This window comes from Hyaena hyaena, unplaced genomic scaffold (assembly GCF_003009895.1).
Source record: "Hyaena hyaena isolate Hyena2069 unplaced genomic scaffold, ASM300989v1 scaffold_175, whole genome shotgun sequence".
NCBI classification, from domain to species: domain Eukaryota; kingdom Metazoa; phylum Chordata; class Mammalia; order Carnivora; family Hyaenidae; genus Hyaena; species Hyaena hyaena.
Window position 1 is genome coordinate 483,106 of NW_024080808.1, and position 23,439 is coordinate 506,544.

Here is a 23,439-nt window from a genome sequence, read left to right on the forward strand (position 1 = left end):
CCATTAGACACAGAAATGACCAAAAAAACGCTGGAAGGGGGGAAAAGGCAAGGACAGTGCAGAGAACTCTTCTTCCCAGGAAAAAAGAAAACATTTTAACCAAAAACAGAAGCATTGGGGTCATTCTACTGCTAGAAATATATTATTTATCTTTTAATTTCTCATTATCTGCTTTCATTAAAAACAAACAAAAGCAGCTAGCTAAATCAAAAAAGGCCAACAGGCTTTTTCACTGATCAGCTGAAAAAAATCATACAAAAGGTTCTTTCTTGCTAGGGAAGTATAGATTATGAAGAGTTACAAATAGTAACTGTGCAAGTTTGTGAATCAGGTTAGAAACAGAAATAAAATGAAGTTTTCTGTGAAATTTATCAAACTGACCTTCCATAGTTTTCTTAACACTTAAAATTTGCATATGTTAATCCTGTTACCTTTTTCATGGTATAAACAATGTAATAAATTTTTACCTGATTCTACAGGAAACAAAGATGAGTAACTGCTGGACTTATTCAAGAAGCCAATTAAGAGGGGTTTTTTTAATGATAAATAAACACTGTAAAATCATAAAAATTATAAAAATATTTTATACAATGCGGTCTTACAAATATATGCAACTAGAATGTAAAGTTATACTTTAATTTGAGGAAAACTTAATAAAAGAAAAATATGAACTTTCCAGAGGTTAATATATTTTAGGGGTGCCTGGGTGGCCCAGCAGGTTAACTGATTTTGGATTAGGTCATGATCTCAGGTCACGATCTCACAGTTTGTGACATTGAGCCCCATTTGGGCTCTGCGCTGACAGCCTAGGGCTTGCCAAAGATTCTCTCTCTCCCTCTCTCTCTGCCCCTCCTGCGCCTGCACTCTCTCTCACAAAATAAACAAATATTTAAAATATTGATATTTTAGTAAATAAATATCCAAACAAAAACAATCTTATTTAATGATATTTGCCAAAAAGGGAAGAAAAACCCACGAGGTGTTAAACAGTAAGACAAAAGAATATATTCTTGAAGACCACTACTTGCCAAAGATTACATAGAAGATTTGTAAAATAGTGCTAAGAAAAAAAGTGACAGAAGTTAATTAATGCATTTAGCTTAATGCCTGACATCTAAAACATACTGCACATTTTTTAAGTAAACGAATGGTTATAGGCAAGCCTTGAAATTCTACAAGTTAAAAATGTTGGTATATAGCTATTCTACCAAAATAACCGTATAACATGTTATATGCCACACAGGCAAATTAATGATAGGATTCCTAAAGCATAAAGCTGTATGATCTTCTTCAGACATATTTTCAGGATCCATTTTTGTAGTCCTCTTTGTAGTGCTCCAAATGAGTTAAAACATTATGGATGGCAGAAAAGCTCTTCATCTAAAAGACTGTCTAACCTAGAGAAACGTATCCCCTAGGGCTAAAGTGACTAGTGTGTAGAAAGTGCCAGAACCTCCAGAGAATAATCCTGATGACTGAACTTGAAATAAAATCTCTTGCCCTACTTAGGAAACAAGTTTGCCACTCTTGGTTCCTGGACAGTAGAGCAAATGTGTCTTTTGAGACTTCCTAACCAAAGTCAAATTTAATCTTCAGAAACTCTAGCTAATCAATAATTCCTTACTATACAAGAATGATCTTAAAGGTTTTCAAGCACACTACTTTATAAACCGAATTAAATTCTTTCATTTTCAAGAAACAAATGAACATTCCAATACAACTTCTACAACTGAATCTGCTAGATGTCTAAGTTAACCAGCAGAGTAGAAAACAAGATAGAATTTCAAAAAATTTAAAGCTATCAATTTAAATAGCGCAGGTATATCCTTAAAGATAAGTGCGGGCAGAGGGGTGGAGGGAAGCTAGGTCTTTAACGATGTAATTTAGAGACATAAGATATGAAGCTTAGGATTTACTAAGGGAGATATCCTAATATTACACATGAAACAATTAGAGAATAGTAAACAACAGTATATGATGAAGTGCTAAAGTGCTAAGTGGCTGAGTACTCAATACACACAGTGGGAGTTGGGAAAATAAACTGCAGAGGGATTGAAGAGCCCAAGTAGGTTTTATGGGAACAGGCTCCTCAGAATGAATGATTACATCTGAAGAAATGGAAAGGGAAGGCAAACCTAAGGAAACTACCTAACTGAACCCCAGGTTTGTTGCAGGCAGTCCTAGAAACATGTGAGGAATAAAGATGGGATAGACTACCTTAGGGAAAGTCTTAAAAGCTAAGGGGTGCCGGGGCGCCTGGGTGGCTTAGTCGGTTAAGCATCTGACTTTCGCTCAGGTCATGATCTCGTGGTTCGTGGGTTCAAGTCCCGCGTCGGGCTCTGTGCTGACTGCCAGCTCAGAGCCTGGAGCCTGTTTCAGAGTCTGTGACTCCCTCTCTCTCTGACCCTCCCCTGCTCACGCTGTCTCTCTCTCTCTCTCTCCTAGAAATAAATAAAACATTAAAAAAAAATAAAAAAAAAAAAAAAAGCTAAGGGGTGCCTGGGTGGCCCTTCCAACTTTAGATTTTGGCTCAGGTCATGAGCCCCTCATCAGATCCACGCTGGGCGTGAAGCGAGCTTAAGATTCTCTCCCTCCTGCTCCCTCTGCTGCTCCTCCACCTGCACACACACTCTCCAAAAAAACAAAAATAAAAATTTTAAAAAGCTGTTAAACGTGGTGCAGGAAAGTAACATCCCAGTGGGATTTTTGTTCAATTAACCCAGCAAGTGTACAAAAAAACTGAAGAGAATAAATAATGGATTTGTGAAAACTATACAGAGACAATTAGAGAAATCCAAACCCAGAATAATCTACTGGTCTAGATCTGTTCTATCCAGTACAGAAGCCACTAGCCACATACTGTTACTGAGCATCTGAAATTACTAGTCTGAACGGAGATGAGATTTACATTGTAAAATGAAAATCTTCACATGAAAAAAAATGTTACCGATCTCATTAATTTTTTATACTGATTACATGTTGAAATCATGGTGTTTGGGACATATTGTGTTAAATAACATATTAAAATTATTTTCAGCTGTTTTTACCTTTTTTAATGTGGTGAACTAGAAAATTTTTAATTACATATGGCTTGCATTATATTTCTACTAAACAGCACTGCTCTATGGTTATCTCAATTTTTCTGACCTTCCCATTCCTATTATTTGAAACAATTTTAACATGTACCCACATAAATATGTATATACTTCTAGGGGGTGTCTGGGTGGCTCAGTCAGTTGAGCGTCCGACTTCGGCTCAGGTCATGATCTCACAGTTCATGAGCTGGAGGCCCGCGTCAGGCTCCGTGCGACAGCTCAGAGCCTGGAGCCCACTTCAGATTCTGTGTCTCCCTGTATCTCTGCCCCTCTCCCACTCATGCTCTGGCTCTCTCCTTCAAAAATAAATAAATATTGGGGCGCCTGGGTGGCTTAGTCGGTTAAGCGTCTGACTTGCGCTTAGGTCATGATCTCGCGGTTCGTGGGTTCGAGCCCCTGTGCTGACTGCCAGCTCAGAGCCTGGAGCCTATTTCAGAGTCTGTATCTCCCTCTCTCTCTGACCCTCCCCTGCTCACGCTGTCTCTCTCTCTCTCTCTCTCCTAGAAATAAGTAAAAATTTTAAAAAATAATAAATATTTAAAAAATTGTTTTTAATAAAAATAAGTATGCATATACTTCTATATTTTACATATATGCATGTACTACTGAACTTTTAAGTTTTACTACAGTATAAAATATACATAAAAATAAATACTAAAAGCATGAAAAAATAACTGTAAGTTCTAAAACTTTTTTTTTTGCAACCCAATGGACTATCCCATATGCTCCAATTTGGAGGCCCAGGATGTCAACAGAGACTTTGATCAGGGAAAGACAAACCCAAATGAAAAATTCACTAAAATTTGATGACTGGTTGACTATGGGAGCAAAGGAGAAGGGATGAATTAAGGATGACATATTGGGTATCGACTGTTTGCTACTCAGCATCCAGTGGCCCCTGAATTTTCCTCAGGAAAAAAAAAAGCTAGGCCATGATGCTGGTTAGGTAGGAATGAACTCAACCTCGGCTCCAGGGGTGGGTTCAAGCTGGCTAAACCAGTTACCAAATCTTATTTGGCCTTAGTTGGTTCAGAAATGTCAATATAACCCAAAGTCATTTAATAAGATGCACAAAGACATTTGCTAGGGTTCCTGGGAAGAGAAACTGTCTTCTAGCTATAGTTCTTAAGCTGAAGCACACAGATCCCTCAAAAGGTTTGGGTAGAGAACTCAGGCTGTCTAAAAGCTCAGATGAGGGGGAGAAGGTATCTTTAATTTTACTGAATTTAATTTAACTGAAATTTAGCATGCTCTTTTGTGAATTCAGTCAACAGACTACAATGTTAGCAATACCAGTCAATCTGTCACCAACAGAAATCACACATAGTTTCATACCACATTATCAGTGGTTGCAGACACCTATAAATAATGCCAATGTTCATCAGTGTTTGGAAATTCTTAGACCCATACTAAATCTTATTACTTAACAAAGAAGCACACACCACCTTATAATTTTTTTAAAAAATATCTTGATAATGGTATTTTAATACAATTGTTTCTCTTTGTAGACCTATGTATTTTATTTTAAAATAATCACAAAGGCCCAGGGCGCCTGGGTGGCTCAGTCGGTTGAGTGTCCGACTGGCTCTATGATCTCACCGTCTGTGAGTCTGAACCCCTCATCGGGCTCTGTGCTGACAGTTCAGAGCCTGGAGCCTGCTTCCAATTCTCTCTCTGTCCCTCTGCCACTCGCACTCTGTCTCTCTCAAAAATAAATATTAAAAAAAATTTTTTTTAATAATCACAAAGGCCCTCAGCAGGTGTTGATGCAATATGATTTCTGCCCAGTGCTCTGAATGTCAAAGTGGAGAAATTTAACGAAGCCTGGGCAAAATGGCAAGAGTAATTATAACTCTCTTAAGGTATTCAAATGCCTTACCACCTAATTAGTGCCCCACATGAATGAATAAACAAGATTCCCACTGTCCCTACCTACTATCCAGAGAGAACACAGCATAGGGAATAGGGAAAGAAGACCCTGTTGAGCTAGGCTCTAGTCTGGCATGGTTAAGTGACATGAGAGGTGTAAAATAAGTGGAAGGCAACTGCTGCCCCCCTCCTCCCCACAAAGTGGGATGGGATTGGCCTGCCTTGAGGGCCACCAGTGAAACACTATTACTCTTGTTTAAAAAAAAAAAAAAAAAATTAAGGGCCGCCTGGGTGGCTCAGTCAGTTGAGCATCCAACTTTGGCTGGGGTCATGATCTCACGGTTTGTTGAGTTCGAGCCCCACATTGGGCTGGATGCTATCAGCAGAGAGCCTGCTTTAGATCCTCTGTCCCCCTCTCTGTGCCCCTCTCCCACTTGCTTGTCTCTCAAAAGCAAATAAACACTTTTAAACAACTAAAATGAAAATAAGTAACTCAGAAAAGGGGTCCTGTGGCCTTCAGACTGCCAAAGGGGTGGGTGAAGGAACAAAGTCAGGAGCCCTGCCCTACAGCTTCTGCTGAAGCACTCACCCTTTCTCTCTGGATGTGATGGCATGAGGACCTAGAGCTTGAGCTGCTGACAAACATGTTGGGACCATAAAAGGGACTGACACACCAGAAGCAGAGCTCATTAAATAACAGGAAAAAGAGAAAGGTGAGGTCTGATCACATAAGTACAAGTGGATAAAGCTTCACCTTTGAACTTTTCAATATTATGAGCTAGTAAATTTGAGTCAGTTTTCTGTTATAGCCAGAACACAAAAATCTAAATGGTACAACTGATAGCAATAGTTTCTATCTCAGGAAACTAGAACAATACCCATGGTCTTTGCACAGAAAGAGCAAAATCAGAAAAGACTTTGTTACACTGACGGAATCTAGGGAAAAGGAGTTTCGTTTTTCACAAAGTGAATGTCACTTAGTACGCATCCCAACCCATTCTCACCTTCCTGTTTTAGAGGCTGAACTAAAAACTACATTTTCTAGATGCTCTTTAAATTAACGTTTCACATTTGACCTAAGTGCAGCTCAGCAGACATACCTGCATAAGATATGGAGGGCAGAAAGTAACACGTAATGATAGTTCTGCCCGAGGAAGTTAAACAACTACTTCTTCTTTCTTCTTCTTCTTCTTTTCTTTTAAAGGTAAGTATGGTGGCAGCAGCCTTCTGACTCAATAGCATGGTCCACAATTGCAGTAGCCCCCGTAGCAGGCAAAGTCCGCAGTGTCATTCTGGGGACTGTTCCCAGAAGCTTCATCAACTCTGTTGATTCAGCCCAAATGTACATCTTTCTTTCTAAATAAATCCCATCTACTACAACTACTTAGAACATTTAAATGCTCTTGCTACAGACTCTTGAACAAGTACGAAGTAAACAGGGACACACAAAAAGCAGCATCCTGTTAGCAGTTAGAAACCTAACAAGGGTTAACAGCTTATAGATACAGATATAGCAAAGACCTGGAAAGAATTATAATTGAGAAGCCCAAAGGGCTAAGGGCCAGATAACAAGGAGCACAATAAAGAGTTAAGACAAAGCTTTCAATAGGTTAAATCTGGAAGAGAAAGAACTGCCAGCAAAACTGAGAATCAGAGATAGGCAAAGAACCAAGAAAGAAGAGGACTCAAAAAATGAAGAAGGCGTCTACACAATTAACTACTAGAGATGACAAACAAGAGAAGAATTTAATCTGTTTTTTACATTACTTCCTTCTTCAAAACTTATCACTAGATATAGAATAATGTTTATACTCACTCCAAAATTGGGTCCAAATCACCCTTGTCTGCTAGTGTTGCTCAATAAAATAACTTCTAATTACTAATCACACAGTCTATTTAAATTAAAAACGAAACAAAACAAAACACACACACAACTCTTCTCTGGATCACATTCACACCTAGCACAATGCTACTCAAGCGTGCTAACAAAGCTGGCCGTTTGAACAGGTAGTTTCAGAAGAAACCGGTGGAAATAAGGCTGCAGGAGATTAAAAAGTTAATTAAATTGACTTGGAAGGTACATGAAATAAATGTTATAATGATGGTAATGTTCTATATCTTTTTTTTTTAATGTTTATTTATTTTTGAGAGACAGAGCAGGAGTGGAGGAGGGGCAGAGAGAGAAGACCCAGAATCTGAAACAGGCTCCAGGTTCCAAGCCGTCAGCACAAAGCCCAATCGGGACTCGAGCTCACGCGCCGTGAGATCATGACCTGAGCCGAAGTCAGGCGCTCAACCAACTGAGCCACTGAGGTGCCCCAATAATGTTCTATACCTAGACAAGGCTATAGGTTACAAAGATGTATGACTTTGCCTAAACTATGGGTATGATATACATAAGATCTGTACACTTTATTGTATATAAGTTTTACCCTAAAAAACAAATAATTCATGATGGGCACAATAAGTATTTAGGAGTAAAATATACTTACTTTGAAACACAACAAAATAGAAGATGGAATGATAAATATATAGAGGAAGAGAGGGGGAGGGTAGGATGGATAGAGAAGTATATAAGGCAAAATATAAATTACAGAATCTAGGTTTTCAAGTACTTAGGTATTCAGTTGTTCAGCAAACAGTTCTTGCAACTTTTCTGTGATTAGAATTTTCTATAATAAAACGTCAGGGAAAGAAAACAAAAAGTGGAAATGAAGGCATGAGTTTGTCAATTTAGAAAAAGGAAGGAAGGAGGGAGGGAAGGAGAAGGAAGAAAAAAAAGGAAATGATCTTAGAGAAGAAAAAGAAGGTACATACAATGCCTGTGAGAGTGGGAGATCTTCCCTCAGCCTCTAATTTTAGACTGCCTACACAGAATAGTTCTGGCCTTAGGCTCTTGTTCTTGACTCAAAGAAACTGCTCAGTTGCTAAACTCCATTCATTTCAGAGTAATCCAAATCTGTGGAGTCTAGACCCTTTGCCTGTATGATAATCTATTCCGCATTCTTTTTACCTGAGTTTCTAAATACCTCCTTAAACTGACTTTTAGGTAAGACCTCTGGCCAATCTGGCATATCATAAATGGTCACCCTCTTGATCCGATTCTGGCTCCTTCTACCCATAGGGCTCCATGGCAAGGAAATATTAAAACAAAAGTCAAGGATCCTTGCAGCAAGGACAATCCATCTGCACGTCACAGTCCCTGGCTGAGTACCTCATACAGAGGCACTCAAAAAATGTCTGTTGGTTGAATGAAACCCATGCCTTACAATATATTTAAAATTATTTAATCACACATATTAATGTTTAGTTTCATATTTATACCTACACTGTCCTGAGGGTAGGAAATGTATGTGCTAGGATTCTGGAGTTGAATATTTTTTTTTTTATTTAAAATTTTTTTTTTTTTTATGTTTTATTTATTTCTAGGAGAGAGAGAGACAGCGTGAGCAGGGGAGGGTCAGAGAGAGAGGGAGTCACAGACCAAAAGAGGCTCCAGGCTCTGAGCTGGCAGTCAGCACAGAGCCCGATGCGGGGCTTGAACCCACGAACCGCGAGATCATGACCTAAGCGAAAGTCGGACGCTTAACCGACTAAGCCACCCAGGCGCCCCTGGAGTTGAATATTTAAAAGGAGATCTGGATGTAGAAACTAATTTGACAATAAACTATTTGTAAAAAAAAAAAAAAAATAAAAAAAAAAATAAAAGGAGATCTGGAGTCTCCGCTATGGAGAGCTAACTAGAAGATGGAATTGGAAATTAAAGGCTGATAAACTCTTTCAGCTAACATTAAGAAACACCTACATTCTAATCATTAGTACTTTCCTAGATAATATAGCATGTTCATCAGCTTCATGATGAATACCATAAACATGAACTATAGAGAACCTAAATTATGCAAAGATAAAGATTGACAGGAATTCCATTTCCAGATGACCTTAATGCATTTGGAGTTAATCTGCTCTTTTTGTTGTTGTTGTTGCTTCCAAAGGACTGTAAATTATGCACTTGCTGAATTTTGCCTTTGTCACACATGACCTAACAAGGAAGGCATTCATCATACCATAGTAGCCTCCCTCAAGTATCTGGTTCTAAACAGCTGCAAATTTTGGAAGATCACACTAAATGTCTCTAATGATTAGTATGTTCTCCCCCAACAAATATTAAACAGGATTAAGGCTTACTAGGACATCAAAACTGTCCAAATTAAACTGACCATAAATTTAGGTTTAGAAAATAAAGTAGAAATTTTGTATAAGAATTTAAATTCTATGTTTTAATAGAATTGATCCAATAAACCTATCTAAAGAATTTGGAAAATTCATAAAATACAGCACTTTCATTTCTTCCTATTTGCTTTAGCTGTCAGAAAGATGCCGTAATCACTAATGAGTGGTTGATTTAGTCCCTTCAAATGCAGTAACTGAAGAAGATAACAAAATATTTTAAACGAGATCTCAAATAAATTTCCATTCATAAGAAGTAAAAGCTACTTCCTAGACCCAAAACTTCAAGGCCTGGTTCTTTGAAGTTTGGTCTGGGTCTTTGAAGAAAAACATCTTGCCAAAGATAGAAACAAGCTATAAAAATGTTCCAGAAGAGTTATAGCTTGTTAAATAGTTAAACAACTATACATATAGGCTGGCTTTTCTATACCTGTCATTGTTCCTCAATCACATCAGAATACACTAAAGACATTATTCTCTGGCTATTAACTCATGTTCCATTAGGAAAAAAAAATCGTAACTACTAAGCACAACAGAGGAGGAAAAAGCACTGCCAGGAAGAGACTACTGTATTATCATCATTTATATGTCTTTCAATTCACATGCAGTTTGACTTTCATCCCTTCCCATACACACAAGTACCATATACTTAATTTACACAGAGCCACATAGCCTGCCCCCAAAAGGCTACTTGGAAAAGACCTGTACAAGTGTCTTTCTAAATCTCCTTCAACTTCATTATGTAATATCTTGCCACAATCCTTTCATCTGAGAGTAGGTTAACTAAAACCTTCAATATTAGCAGTTTCATGTTAATTTGGTACCTATCAGTCTTGAGGATTCAAAGGTTCAAATTTTAGAGCCTTCAATCAACATCATCACCATGTAATTTCTAATTTCTTAAAAGAAAACAAAATAACAGTTTTCAGTACTACACATAATTCTGTCAAATTTCCAAGGTATGGTGAGGATCAAAAAGAAATTTATAAGAAAGTCTTCTTTTGTGAACTTCCAGTCAAATGCAACAGTAATTAATGAGGGTAAATTTTTGCTTTCATTTACTGTGTTAATGTACGCAGCACAACTTCCATCCACATGTTGATGCAAAATTCAGAGAGACAATACTTATCAATCACCTTTAAAGAGCAAATGGAGAAGAGGAACTATTAAGAACCGGAAAAAACCTACCATTACAAATCAAGGTCAATGAGGAAGGACTGAGGACTGCTACCCAAGCTTCCTGCTGAAGACCCTATACTGTAATTATGCTTCAATTTTGAGGCAACTAACTTTCAAACTAGATTCTATTTAAATGATCCTGTAGAGAGAAAAAAAATTATATTGATAAGCTGAAATACCTGAAGAGGGCCAACAATGGCAAGTGACTAGCTTCTCTTCTGGCCTGATCTCCTTTGAAAGCTTTGGAAGAAAAACAATATTCACAGACAAGGCACTTTAAAAAAAATTCTAGGGGCGCCTGGGTGGCTCAGGTCATGATCTCACAGTTTGAGTTGAAGCCCCACATCAGGCTTCATGCTGAAAACGCTGGGCCTGCTGGGGATGGATCCTCTCTCTCTGCCCCTCCCCTGCTCACACTCCCTCTCTCTCTCAAAAAAAAAAAAAAAAATAATAATAATAATAATAAACTTTTCAAAAATAACATAAAAAATATAAAAACTCTGTAGTTTCATATTTGAAAACAATACAGACAAAATCTGTTACCTGTCCAGACAAGCAGTCCTGGAAACTGTTATTGTCACGGCCCAGTCTTAGTGGGAAACAGCCTGTTGGTGAGTTATAACCATAGGAAACCCTCAATTATCCGTCATAGTACAAGACAAGAACAACCTAAATAAATTAAATCGTCAGGTAATTATTACTTAAAAAGAATGCTGGATTAATTCAAACCTCCCTCCTTACCCCTCCACCCCTTTAAAATAAAAAAAGTTCATTTAAGGTCCGCTCTGCCTTTCTAGCAACTCCCTGACAAAATTGCGAAGCAGCAGGTACCGTATTTGATTTCAAAACGGTGTAGCAAAAAAAAAAAACAAAACAAAACAAAGGGGGGGGTGGGTAAGGCAAACGGAATTATCAGCACTCCAGCTGGTTCTATTTCCTCAGCAATTCCAATCACAAAGCATCAAACTAGGAGTTCAGCTTCCTAATAGGCGTTCCCTCACATTAAACGCTCAACCCTCCCCAAACCTCCTGATTTACATTTTTCTACATCAAACGTGTCTTACTGAACTGTACTAACAATGCTTGTTCGAAATGAAGTTAAAGAACTTGACAACGATTACAATTGTGAAATGCTGATATCAAAGCACTTTCTATTCAAATCCGCGGCGATTCCAGGCGTTGATAAAAGCCTGAACTTCCTTTTTCGCCCCTCCTGGTCTTCCCCGCCCTTCCACGCGCCAAGGTCCCCCCCGGGGTCTGCAGTGACATCATAGCCCATCTCTTGGACCCCTCTGACGTCACGAACACGAGGACCCAGAGCACTGTGACTTCATCGGTGATTAGGGCCGACCCGCAGTCGCCTTGCGCCTGCCCAGAGGCGAGAGGAGCTTCAGAGCCCCGGTCCTGCCCGGTCCCAGAGGAAGATTAAGGGCAGGCGTCAGCTCACCTGCGCCGTGACGGAAAGGGCAGAGTGGCCGAGCCCGGGCGGGCGCGACCAGGCGAGGCGACCCCCGCCCAGGGCCCGACTTCCTCACCGGCCGCGGGTCCCGGAGGTGAGAGAGCCGATCCAGTGCCTCCTCACGGCCTGGGATCTCCTGAGCTCTAGCCCGGACCGGGAACCCGGCTGCCACCCGCCGGCCCGCGCGACCTTCCGTGGCCCCCGGGGGCGCTCAGCGCGCGGCCCGAGCGCCGGCTGAGGCCGCTCCGGGAGGAGGCGCGCGCCTCGGGGCCCTTGCCCCAGACGCGCCGGGCGCGCCGCGAGCCCGGGACCCGCGGGCGGCGCCCCCGCCCCCACCCGCCCCGCGCCCCGGGAGCGCAGGCGGGCGGCGGGAGGGGGCGGGGAGCGGCCACGGTGGCCGCCGCCGCCGGACCCCGACCGCGCTCCGCTCACTCCATGCCTCACCGCGGCCCGGACCCACCTGCGCTCCTGCCCCGGTTGGGGCCTGGCCCGGGGCTGCAGCCCCCCGATGCGGCGTTAGCAGGAGGCCTGGCTCTCTCCCCACCGCTGAGGCGGACCGAGCGCCCAGCGCGGCGCGGCGGAGCCCAACGCTCGCCCCGAAACCCATTTGTTTGGCTAAAACGACGTGACGTCACGCGCCGGCCCAATCGACGGTTGGCCAGGGGAGGGGCTGCGGTACCAGGGGGTTGCAGCGACCCCTGCCGGGCACTCTGCGGTACTTCGGTCGCTGGGGACGGGAAGACTTGGGGACTTAAAAAGGGTGAGGTGTCTGCGAGCCCCCAAGTGGTGGAAAAGAGTGAAAGCTGGAGGACTAGCTGTAACGGAACGAAATCAAACCCTCAGGCTAGTCAGAAAGGTAGAAACGCCAGTGTTCAGTCCGTAGAAAAGACCAGTTTATAAGCACTTATGGGTGCCTCTGGAGCTACAAATGGTATTAGATACGATTAGATATTCTCGTGGACTTGGGTTCCAATTTTGATTCGACTACCGGCTTAGATTTCAGAGTTCGCGTTTGTAAAAAGAGTACCTTGTATCCTTTTCTATGCAAATCATGACAGGAATACCTATCTGCTGCACAGAAACTTGCAAGGTTGGCAATCTCAAAATGTAGTCTGTAGAAGTTTAAGGAATTATAAAGAAATACAGAAAAGGTTTTTAATACTTTATTAATTTATTTAGTACTTTGAAGTCAGAGTGCCAGTGAGAAAACTTTTTATACCCAGGCTTTAAAATGATAATTGCTTTTATTGTAAAAACAATTTTAACTGTATTATAAAACAGAACAATAAAAACCCCTTCACACAAATACAGCCACTCTCAGCATCTAGTGTATTTTCCTTTAGACTTTTTTGTGCCATGCATATTTATTTTACAATGCTATCATAAAGTACACACAGTTTTGGGTCCTGTTTTTTCATGTATGTAAGTATTTTTCATATTTCAAATAAGCTTCATAAGCATTTTAACAGCTGAATAAAACTCTATTAAGTGGAGACGGGAGATTTACCAAATTAATTTTCCATTCTTGGACATATTCCCTTCTCTTTTTACCATTACAAAGAACTCACAGGACATACTCATGAATGTACATTCTTAAAGATGAATACCCTGCAATGGAACCATTAGGTGAAAGTGTATCAACAACATTTATAGTTACTAATACAAACTGCCAAAATGATTTTTTAGGGGCACCTAGGTGGCTCAGTCAGTTAAGTGTCGACTTCAGCTCAGGTCATGATCTCATGGCTACTGAGTTCGAGCCCTGCATCAGGTCTGTGCCTACGGTTCAGAGCCTTGGGCCTGCTTCGGATTCTGTGCCTCCCTCTCTATCTCTGCCCCTCCCTGCTCACACTCTCTCTCTCTCTGTCACAAAAATAAACATTAAAAAATTTAATGAATTTTTAAAGGTAGTACCAAGTCATACTTAATTTAGCAGCTTTGATTTTAGCCAGCCCTTTAAAAAGTAGTTTGTCCAATTACAAAGCTACTCTGGTAAAATACTTATGTATAAAATCTTAAATATCAAAAAGTAACCAAAATTAAAAGAATAAGGAAATATTTCCCATAATCTAACCACCAAGAAAAAAATCACTTAACTTCTCCATTTAGGCCTTTATCTATATACATAATTTTAATAAAAATTGGGGTGGGGACATCTGGATGAGTCAGTCAATTGAGCGTCAGACTCTTGATTTTGGCTCAGGTCATGATCTCACAGTTCATGGGATCAAGGCCCACGTCAGGCTCTGTGCTGACAGTGTGGACCCTGCTTGGGATTCCTTCTCTCTCTCTCTCCCTCCCTCCCCCCGTCCTGCTTGCATTTGTGCACTCTTACACTCTCTCAAAAAAATATTTTTAAAAATTGGGGAGGGAATCATACTGTACATATTGACATCAAACTGATTTAATATCAGATTAGTATTACCTCAGTATATCATGATCATTTGAAACTTCTCTGGGTCATATTTTACTCAGAGTTCTAAAACTTCAATCCATCCTTTCAGGTTCATCTCAAACACTATCCTCTTTAAAACTTCTTGATTCCTCACAGGAATCAAAAAAATTGATTCCTCTTATTTTTTTCCCCTTTCCTTACAGCCTTTATTTTACTCCACACACATCTTCCATGTGTGTATTTTATACCTCTGCTAGATTCTAAACTGCTGGAGTACAAGGATTATAACCAAATATCCATCAAAAGGTCCTATACTTGATACTGCTCAAATGTTTAATGGATAATTATAACCATGTTAATCTGTACTTTTCTCATGATGGTAGAAAAGCATGATATCCATTTTATAACAGTGCTTACTGCAGTTCATTAATATCAATATTTATTGCTTTACAATATTTTATCCAGACACTATTCTGTGTATCACATACATTCTTTCATTTAATCAGGAAAACACCTCTGTGAGGTGTTATTACAGATGAGGAAACTAAGGTTTGAAGACTTAAACCACTTGACCAGGATTGCACAGGTGGTATAGAGCCAAACTTAGCAAAGACTCTATCTAACATTTTACCATATCACTGTATTGTTTGGGGGAATTTCAGATGAGTTAAAGAGATTGTAACTACAAAGCACAGCAGAGATATCATTAAACTGAAATGACAATGGTTTCCATGTCAATAGCACGTCTTCATTGTCAAAAGTCCCATTAGAGTCTAGGTAGTCGAATTCAATGTTTTTCAAACTGTCTATGGTTAAGGACCAGTTTGGTTTTTTTTCTTAATACGTTGTAAACTGATGGTTTTGTAAAATACAATAAAACTAGAAAATAAGAAAAATGAAAATTAAAAAAGACAAAAGCCCAAATTCTTTATTATTAAATTTGACACACATAAAATTACTCTATCACATTGCTAGTAAAGTTTCTAAAACTCTTACTCTCAATTTCTGTTCTTATCACAGACTAATTCTAAAGCTGGTCAGTGGGGCCACACTTTGAATAGCACTCCTTTAGGAGAAATAGGAGGAGGAGGCGGTGAAACCATTTTAGGCAAGTCTTTCCCTTGATTCTATTTCTCCATTTACACAATGGGAATGATCCGCACAAAACAAAGCCAGTGGAGCTAGTGCAGTGCATCAGGCTACAGACCCTGTAACAGGTTCTGAGGAGGGAGCTCCCCAAAAAGGCGCCAGTGTGGCACAGTGAGCCCACAGGACTGAGGAGGAGCTGAAAGAGGAGCAAGATAAAGGTGGTCCAAGCAGCAAGCTCCTAAATATGCATAGTATACAACTTTGGTTATTCCATCAATGATTAAAACTTAATCATTTCAGGAATGCCTGGGGAGCTCAGTCAGTTAAGCATCCAACTTCGGCTCAGGTCATGATCTCGCAGTTCATGGGTTCAAGCCCCGCGTCAGGCTCTGTGCTGACAGCTCAGAGCCTGAAGCCTGCTTCAGAATCTGTGTCTCCCTCTATGCCGCTCCCCTGCTCACACTCTCTGTCTCTCCCTCTCTCTCTCAAAAATAAACATTTAAAAAACTAAAAAAATGTAATCATCTCACACCAGCAAACATACTGAATCAAACAGGTTTGTTTGTATAGACATGGTTTCATTACTCCTGTCTGCTCAGAATAAAAACTGAAAACCTTCTACTTATTCCTTAATAAGCTCACTCCTACCTCCAAAGGAAAAACAACATTTCATCTTCCTCCACACCCCCAAACTCTTGATCCTTAACCTACACCCTCCACTGCAATGAAAAGGAAAGCAAGAGAAAGCCTCCAGTAGACTTTGCATCTATGTCCATCCTTACTGCAGAACTAGGTCACTGGGTGTGAAAATGCCTTTCCTATCTAAACTATTATTATGAAGCTTAAATAAGAAAAAAGAGGTGAAAGAGCTGTCAAGTTTACCAAGTTAAAAGCACACACTTCAAGAGGTCTCGAAAAAGTCACTGGAAGCCCTGAGCCCCAATGCATGTATGTAGCATGATGGTGGCAGTGGAAGGCTGGGAAAGGCTACTCAGCCATGAGACATAACTTCGTTCACTATAAATAGAAAAACAACTAAAGAGAAACAGAAGGACAAAGGCAGCAAACTGCCAACAGATATGAGTGTATCTCATAACAGATGTGGATTGTGAGGGACATAGAGTTGAAAAGTATTGAAATCAGAAAATCATAGTTCTTATCCTTTTTTGGATCTGTGGCACCATGAAAATCTGATAAAAGCTAAAAACCAAGAGACTCCCTTCATGGGGGGGAGACAAATAAAGGATATATACACATAATATTTACAATAATTTTAATTTCTTCAAAAAAGTCCTTTACATTCACTGACTTTATGGTGAACTGCATGCTTATAAAAGGGAATAAAAGAAATGCAGGGTGATAACTGACAGCTTCCTCCAGTGAAATGGCAACTCAGTCAAGGTCCCAAGATCTCCTATCCCTGTGATATTGCCCTTAGAAGCTTACATTGTTTTCAGTGCCCTTTGACTTTTCAGATGATGGTTTCTACAACACCAACCCAATGGTTCACAGCAATTTCCATGTGTATCCTACTTTTTTTTTTTTTTTTGAGAGAGAGAGAGAAGGTGCAAGTGAGTGAGGGCAGAGAGAGAGAGAATCCCATGACGGGTAGAGAAAGAGAGAAGCAGGGCTCACCCAAAGCAGAGCTTGAGCTTACCCAATGCAGGAGTCAAACTCATGAACCATGAGATCATGACCTGAGCCCAATTCAGATGCTTAACCAACTGAGCCACCCAGGTGCCCCATATGTATCCCACTTATTGATGCACATTAAAGAGGCAATCCCTCCCAAGCTCCTCATAATTAACACTTAGGTAGATTTGATACCGGGCCATAATGGTTTCCTAGTTTTACTAGAAAGATAAACCTAAGCAACAGTGTCCATTCCTGATGTTCCTCTATTTAAAATCTCTATGTAGGACTTCCAGTAGTGGCGATTCAAGCTGCCAAAGCAAAATGAGTCAAAGTCAAAGTGGTGGTCAGGGCTCTGGAGGTGGCAACAAGGATGACAGGGACAAGAAAAAGAAATACGAACCTCCTGTACCAACTAGAGTGGGGAAAAAGAAGAAGAAAACAAAGGGACCAATGCTGCCAGCAAGCTGCCCCTTTTGACACCTCACTCAGTGCCAATTAAAGTTACTGAAGTTTGGGGCGCCTGGGTGGCTCAGTCGGTTAAGTGACCAGCTTCAGCTCAGGTCATGATCTTGCGGTTTGTCGGTTCGTGTGCTGACAGCTAGCTGAGAGCATGGAGCCTGTTTCAGATTCTGTGTCTACCTCTCTCTCTAACCCTCCCGTGCTTGTGCTGTCTCTCTCTCAGAAATAAATAAAATATTAAAAAAATAAAACTACAGAAGTAAGAATTCTCCATCTTCTCATGGAGAATGAATTCATTAGAAATCAGGAACAAATGAAGACTTTAGAAGAAAAGCAAGAGGGGGAAAGGTCAAAGGTAGATGATTTGAGGGGGACCCCAATGTTGGTAAGAATGTTGGAAGAGATCATTGATGACAATCATGCCATCATGTCTGCATCTGTGGGCTTAGACCATTACATCAGCATTCTTTCCTTTGTAGACAGGGATCTGCTGGAACCAGGCTGCTCAGTCCTGCTCAACCACAAGGTGCATGCCATCATAGGGGTGTTCATGGATGACATGGATCCCTTGGTCACCATGATGAAGGTAGAAAAGGCCCCCATAGGGGACGCCTGGGTGGCTCAGTCGGTTGAGCATCCAACTTCAGCTCAGGTCACGATCTCACGGTTCGTGGGTTCGAGCCCCGCATCAGGCTCTGTGCTGACAGCTAGCTCAGAGCCTGGAGCCTATTTCAGATTCTGTGTCTCCCTCTCTCTCCGATCCTCCCCTGCTCATGCTGTCTCTATCTCTCTCTCAAAAATAAAATATTTTTAAAAAAGGTCCCCCTAGGAAACCTATGCTGATATTGGGGGGTTAGACAACAAAATCCAGTAAATTAAGGAATCTGTGGAGCTTCCTCTCACTCATCCTGAATATTATGAAGAAATGGGTATAAAGCCCTGAAAGGGGGTCATTCTCTATGGTCCGTCTGGCACAGGTAAAACCTTATTAGCCAAAACAGTAGTAAACCAAACCTCAGCCACTTTCTTAAGAGTGGTTGGCTCTGACCTTACTCAGAAGTACCTAGGTGATGGGCCCAAACTCGTTCAGGAATTGTGTCTAGTTGCAGAAGGACATGCACCATCCATCATATTTATTGATGAAATTGATGCCATTGGAACAAAAAAAAATATGACTCAAATTCCAGTGGTAAGAGAGAAATTCAATGAACAATGTTGGAATGGTTGAACCAGTTGGATGGATTTGATTCAAGGGGTAACATGAAAGTTATCATGGCCACGAACAGAATAGAAACCCAGGCCACAATGACAGGAAAATTGAGCTCCCCCTACCTGATGAAAAGACTAAGAAGTCCATCTTTCAGATTCACACAAGCAGGATGACACTGGCCAATCATGTAACCCTGCACGACTTGATCATGGCTAAAGATGACCTCTCTGGGGCTGACATCAAGGCAATCTGTACAAAAGCTGGTCTGATGGCCTTGAGAGAAAGTAGAATGAAACTAATGAATGAAGACTTCAAAAATATCTAAGGAGGGGCGCCTGGGTGGCTTAGTCGGTTGGGCGTCCGACTTTCGCTTAGGTCATGATCTCGCGGTTCGTGGGTTCGAGCCCCGCGTCGGGCTCTGTGCTGACTGCCAGCTCTGAGCCTGGAGCCTGTTTCAGAGTCTGTGTCTCCCTCTCTTTCTGACCCTCCCCTGCTCACGTTGTCTCTCTCTTTCTCTCTCCTAGAAATAAATAAAAATATTTTTTTAAAAAATCTCCAAGCCTTTAAAAAAAAAACAAAACCAAAAATATCTAAGGAAAATATTCTTTATAAAAAACAAGAAGGCACCCCTGAGGAGCTCTATCTGTAGTGACCACATTTGCCTTCAAGGAAGTGGTTGGGCATTCCTCAGAGGGATGAGGTTGGGAAGTTACCCAGAGGAACTCACGCTCCAGGTGATATTTCTTAGCAAAACCTCCTGTGTACTTTTTTGAGCATGATGTGTAGGATGCCCACCGGGGTGTCTTCATATGTTGGCCATGTGCAGTGCTCTCCCCCCAATAAAGCGAGCTCCTTCTCAAAAAAAAAAAAGTAAAATAAAATAAATTAAATTAAGTAAGATAAAAAAGATAAAATAAAAAAATAAAATAAAATAAAATAAAATAAAATAAAATAAAATAAAATCTCTCTGTAGTCCCTGGAATCCAAGTGCTGAAGTTCAACAGGAAACAATGAAAGCATTTTGTTAGCTCCTCTATCAAGTCAGGCAATCTCTGTTTCATCACAGAGCCTTCAGGTCTACTCATTCCTCAGCCTAGAAGATTCTTCTCTCCCCTCTCTGTAACTGGTTAGCCCTGACACAATCTTAGGTATTGGCTTAAAGTCTCCACAGAGCACTGGAGATGCCAGAATTTATGTTTAGGAGAGACTTTGGAGGAAAAGGGAAATATGCTGGGAACTTAAAAGTCTATTTGCCTAGCAAGTCTCATTTTTGCTTAAATTTTATTTTCATTTAGGGTGACATGCAGAGGCGGCTGAAGCCTCTTCAAAACAGAACTTCCTTACTCATCCTTTCACAAAATTTCGTAGCAGTAATCACTTTGTTTGTTTGTTTTTTAAAGAGAAAGAGTGAAACCTAGGGAGAGGGGCAAAGGAACAGAGAGAGAGAGAAAGACTCTTAAGTGGGCTCCATGCTTGGCATGGAGCGGGATGCAGGGCTTGATCCTACAACCTGGGATCATGACCTGAGCCTGAAGCAAGAGTCGGATGCTCAACTGACTGAGCCACCCAGGCACCTAGTCCTTTATTTATTATAACCCCCTGCAGAGGAGCAGCTTCAAAAGAATGGAGAGTGAGCTTTATTCATTACTATATCCTCATACCAAGCCCTGTGTCGGACACTCAGAACTTACACATTTAGTAATGGTTCAGTGACTTCTTTTCAAATCCCAGAAATATTTTTCTGCAAGGGCAGCAGTGATCTATATTAAGAATGGTTTAATTCCTACAGTTATGAGAGGCTTTTGGAAGTGAGGCAGAAAAAAATAGAGGGATCTTACTGCTCCTAGAAGAATTTTCCTAATGGGATTTTCCCCAGGAGATATTCTCTCCATACCCAGTGGAGTAAGATGAAAAGGAATCATCCAGAAAAGGCCATAGATCTATAGCCTGAAGACACTCATGTGGGTTTAAAGCCGGAGGTTGGGGCTTCTTAGAGAACCAGGAGGCCTAAGCTGTGCTGGAGAGACTAGAAGCCAAGTAGCAATGCTGCCTTAAGACATGGAAAGGGGAAAAAAAAAATCACAAAAGGAGAATGAAGGTCTGCATACCCCACATATTATTATAGCACAGAAGAAATTAAACTCAGCTGAGAATCATGCTATATTCCAAGTACAAAAACACAACAGGCAAAGGAAAGCAGTTCATCTCTCTCTCTCTCTCTCACACACACACACACACCATCCCCAAGTCCATTAGTTCTTCCTGATCTGACCATAAATTCAGAGCTCCTTACTACAGCCCATTATATAATCAAACATCTCTCTCCATTCTCCCTCTTGTCTTGGCTAAAATGTTACTTCCTCAGAGAGCTTTCTCTCTAAGTCTCCGCTGCAGTATTTCAGCCTTGTCACTTTCCTTCACAGTATTCATGCCGGGCACACAAAAGGTCCTCAATAGATGGCTGCAGAATTCATTAAAATGCTCACACATTGTTTTACCAAATGATTTAATCCAGGATGCAAGTGTACATCACTAATGGATGACAAAAGTAACAAGAGTAGAAAGTCTTAAACGTTAGATAGAAGACCTGAGTGAAGGCAGAATCTTAGGTAATGCTGCAAATGCATGACAAAAGTAGGAATATCTAAATCCTGTAGAACACAACCAACCAACCAATCATAATTTTGGTGCTTCAACACAAATTATCCGTGGTTATATTTTCTAGATTACCAATTAGCTATAAAGATATTTATATTATCCACTCGGCATTTGGGCATATTATCCACTTGGCATTTAGACAGGAATTAACAGGGGTGCCTGGGTGGCTCAGTCAATTGCCTGCCTTCCACTCAGGTTATGATCTCACAGTTTGTGAGTTTGAACCCCACGTGGGGCTCTCCGCTGTCAGCACAGAGCCTCCTTCAGATCCTCTGTTCCCCTCTCTCTGCCTCTCCCCCAGTCACACACATGCTCTCTCTCTCTTAAAAATAAACTTAAAAAATTTTTAAAGGCTTTTAGACAGGAACTAGCATTCTTTGAGTAATACCAGATAACCCATTCTTGTATCTTTCTTATTTTCAAAAAGTCCCTAATCTGTTTGTTGAAAAATGACAAGAAAAAAATTGGGGGGTAGGAGAGGGACTCGCTGTGCACTGACTGCCTCTCAAATAGCAATTGCCTTTTTCTTCCTTGTTAACAGAATTCTGATCTCAGACCTTCTTTGTGCTTCAGGGTTGGTGAGCCCAGAACCATGGAGTAAATTATTTTTTTTTTAAATGTCTTTATTTTATTTTGAGAGACAGAGACAGAGAGCGAGTGGGTGAGGGGCAGAGAGAGAGGGAGACACAGAATCGGAAGCAGGCTCCAGGCTCTGAGCTAGCTGTCATCACAGAGCCCTACGTGGGGCTCAAACCCACAGACTGTGAGATCATGACCTCAGCTGAAGTTAGATGCTTAACTGACTGAGNCCCCCCCCCCCCCCCCCCCCCCCCCCCGCCATGGAGTAAATTATGATGGACCTAAGCCAGTGGTTCTCAATGGGGTGATTGATTGACTTTGTTTCCCAGGGTACATTCAGCAGTGTCTGGAGACATTGCTGATTGTCACATCTTGGGAGAAGTGCTATTGGCATCTTGTAGGGAGAGACAAGAGATGCTGTTCAACATCCCACAATGTACAGTTCAGTGGTTCCCCGCCCCCCTCCCCCCCTCCCCCCCCAACACGACCAATAGTACCAAGGTCAAGAGACCTTGCTCTAAGGTAATCAGTGTGGTCCCAATCTCCTTGCCAGTGACCTATTCAGGCTTGGGTCTGTGATGCTAATCTAGCTAATAAAATACAATGAGAAATCTACTAAGATACTTCTGGAAAAACTTTTTCTTACCATTAAAGGAAGATAATTCATTTTCTGTTGAAATGCATTACTTTCCTAAGTAGAACCATATTTACAAACAATAAATGAGAGAAACATACAAGAAGAAACAGTCCTTTGTGTTGCTAGATGTATGTGGTATCCGGTACTGACTGCGACTGCAATCTTGGGATCATGAGAGTTGTTAGCTGAAAACTGCATGAGAGGATGGCTAAGCAAAAAGGTAGAAGTAACCTGCATCCTTGATGTCATCATTGCACCTCTGACTTCAGCCTTCCTCTTATGACATAATCAATCCTATTACTACTTAAGTCATTTGTTTCATAAGACTTTCTAAAAACATTAGAAAGTAGCTGAAAATGTCTTCATACAAATATAAACATACATATGTATTTACAAATATATATATTTACATATACATATTTACAAATATATATATTTAATATATATATTTGGGGAGGTTGTATAGGAGATAAAATGGGAAGGTGAAGACACTAACCTACTTGTTTGGTAGCAAGCTCAACAATAGCCTGATAATAAAATAATTTTGTTTTGCTATGCTCCTGGAATAATCTTAAACTAATGACATCAGAAGCTGATAAAAATCTGTTAGAACAGAATCTTTGTTAATGCATGTGTTTGTATTCTTCATATAAAGGAAAAGAAACTCATTTGACACTTGGAAATCTTTAAGAAAATGATTTTCCAATCACTGAAATTTAATTTGAGGGAGCCTGTCTGCATACGACTAGTCAGTATGTCCTTATTCTTCCTAACTTCTACACACCTAAATCACAGGCACCTGCTACAAGAAAAAAAAAGACTGCCAGGCTAAAATAACCTAGTTACATCAGCTTGCTAAAATGGTCCAAGGGAGAGATTTTGTTCAGAACTGAGTTCTTTAAAAGAGCCACTAACTTATTCTGCAGTTTTAGAATTATCTGACATTTT

At 40.7% G+C, this 23,439-nt stretch overlaps 1 protein-coding gene and 1 pseudogene across 7 annotated transcripts in view; one reads left to right on the forward strand and one right to left on the reverse strand.

Annotated features, from left to right (window-relative positions):
- Positions 1-12,424, reverse strand: part of FBXO34 (F-box protein 34) — an 84,999-nt gene extending 72,575 nt beyond the window's left edge. For 4 of the 7 annotated variants that reach the window (XM_039240482.1, XM_039240477.1, XM_039240481.1 and 1 more), the window contains exons 1-2: positions 12,290-12,424; positions 10,914-10,975 (exon numbers count right to left, since the gene is read on the reverse strand). The gene's annotated coding sequence lies outside the window, so the exon portion shown is untranslated. The remainder of the gene's footprint in view (positions 1-10,913; positions 10,976-12,289) is intronic. The other 3 variants (XM_039240480.1, XM_039240479.1, XM_039240478.1) reach the window with 1 other exon arrangement.
- Positions 12,425-17,269: 4,845 nt separating this feature from the next.
- On the forward strand, positions 17,270-19,266 carry LOC120237284 (annotated as a pseudogene).
- The last annotated feature ends 4,173 nt before the right edge of the window (positions 19,267-23,439 follow it).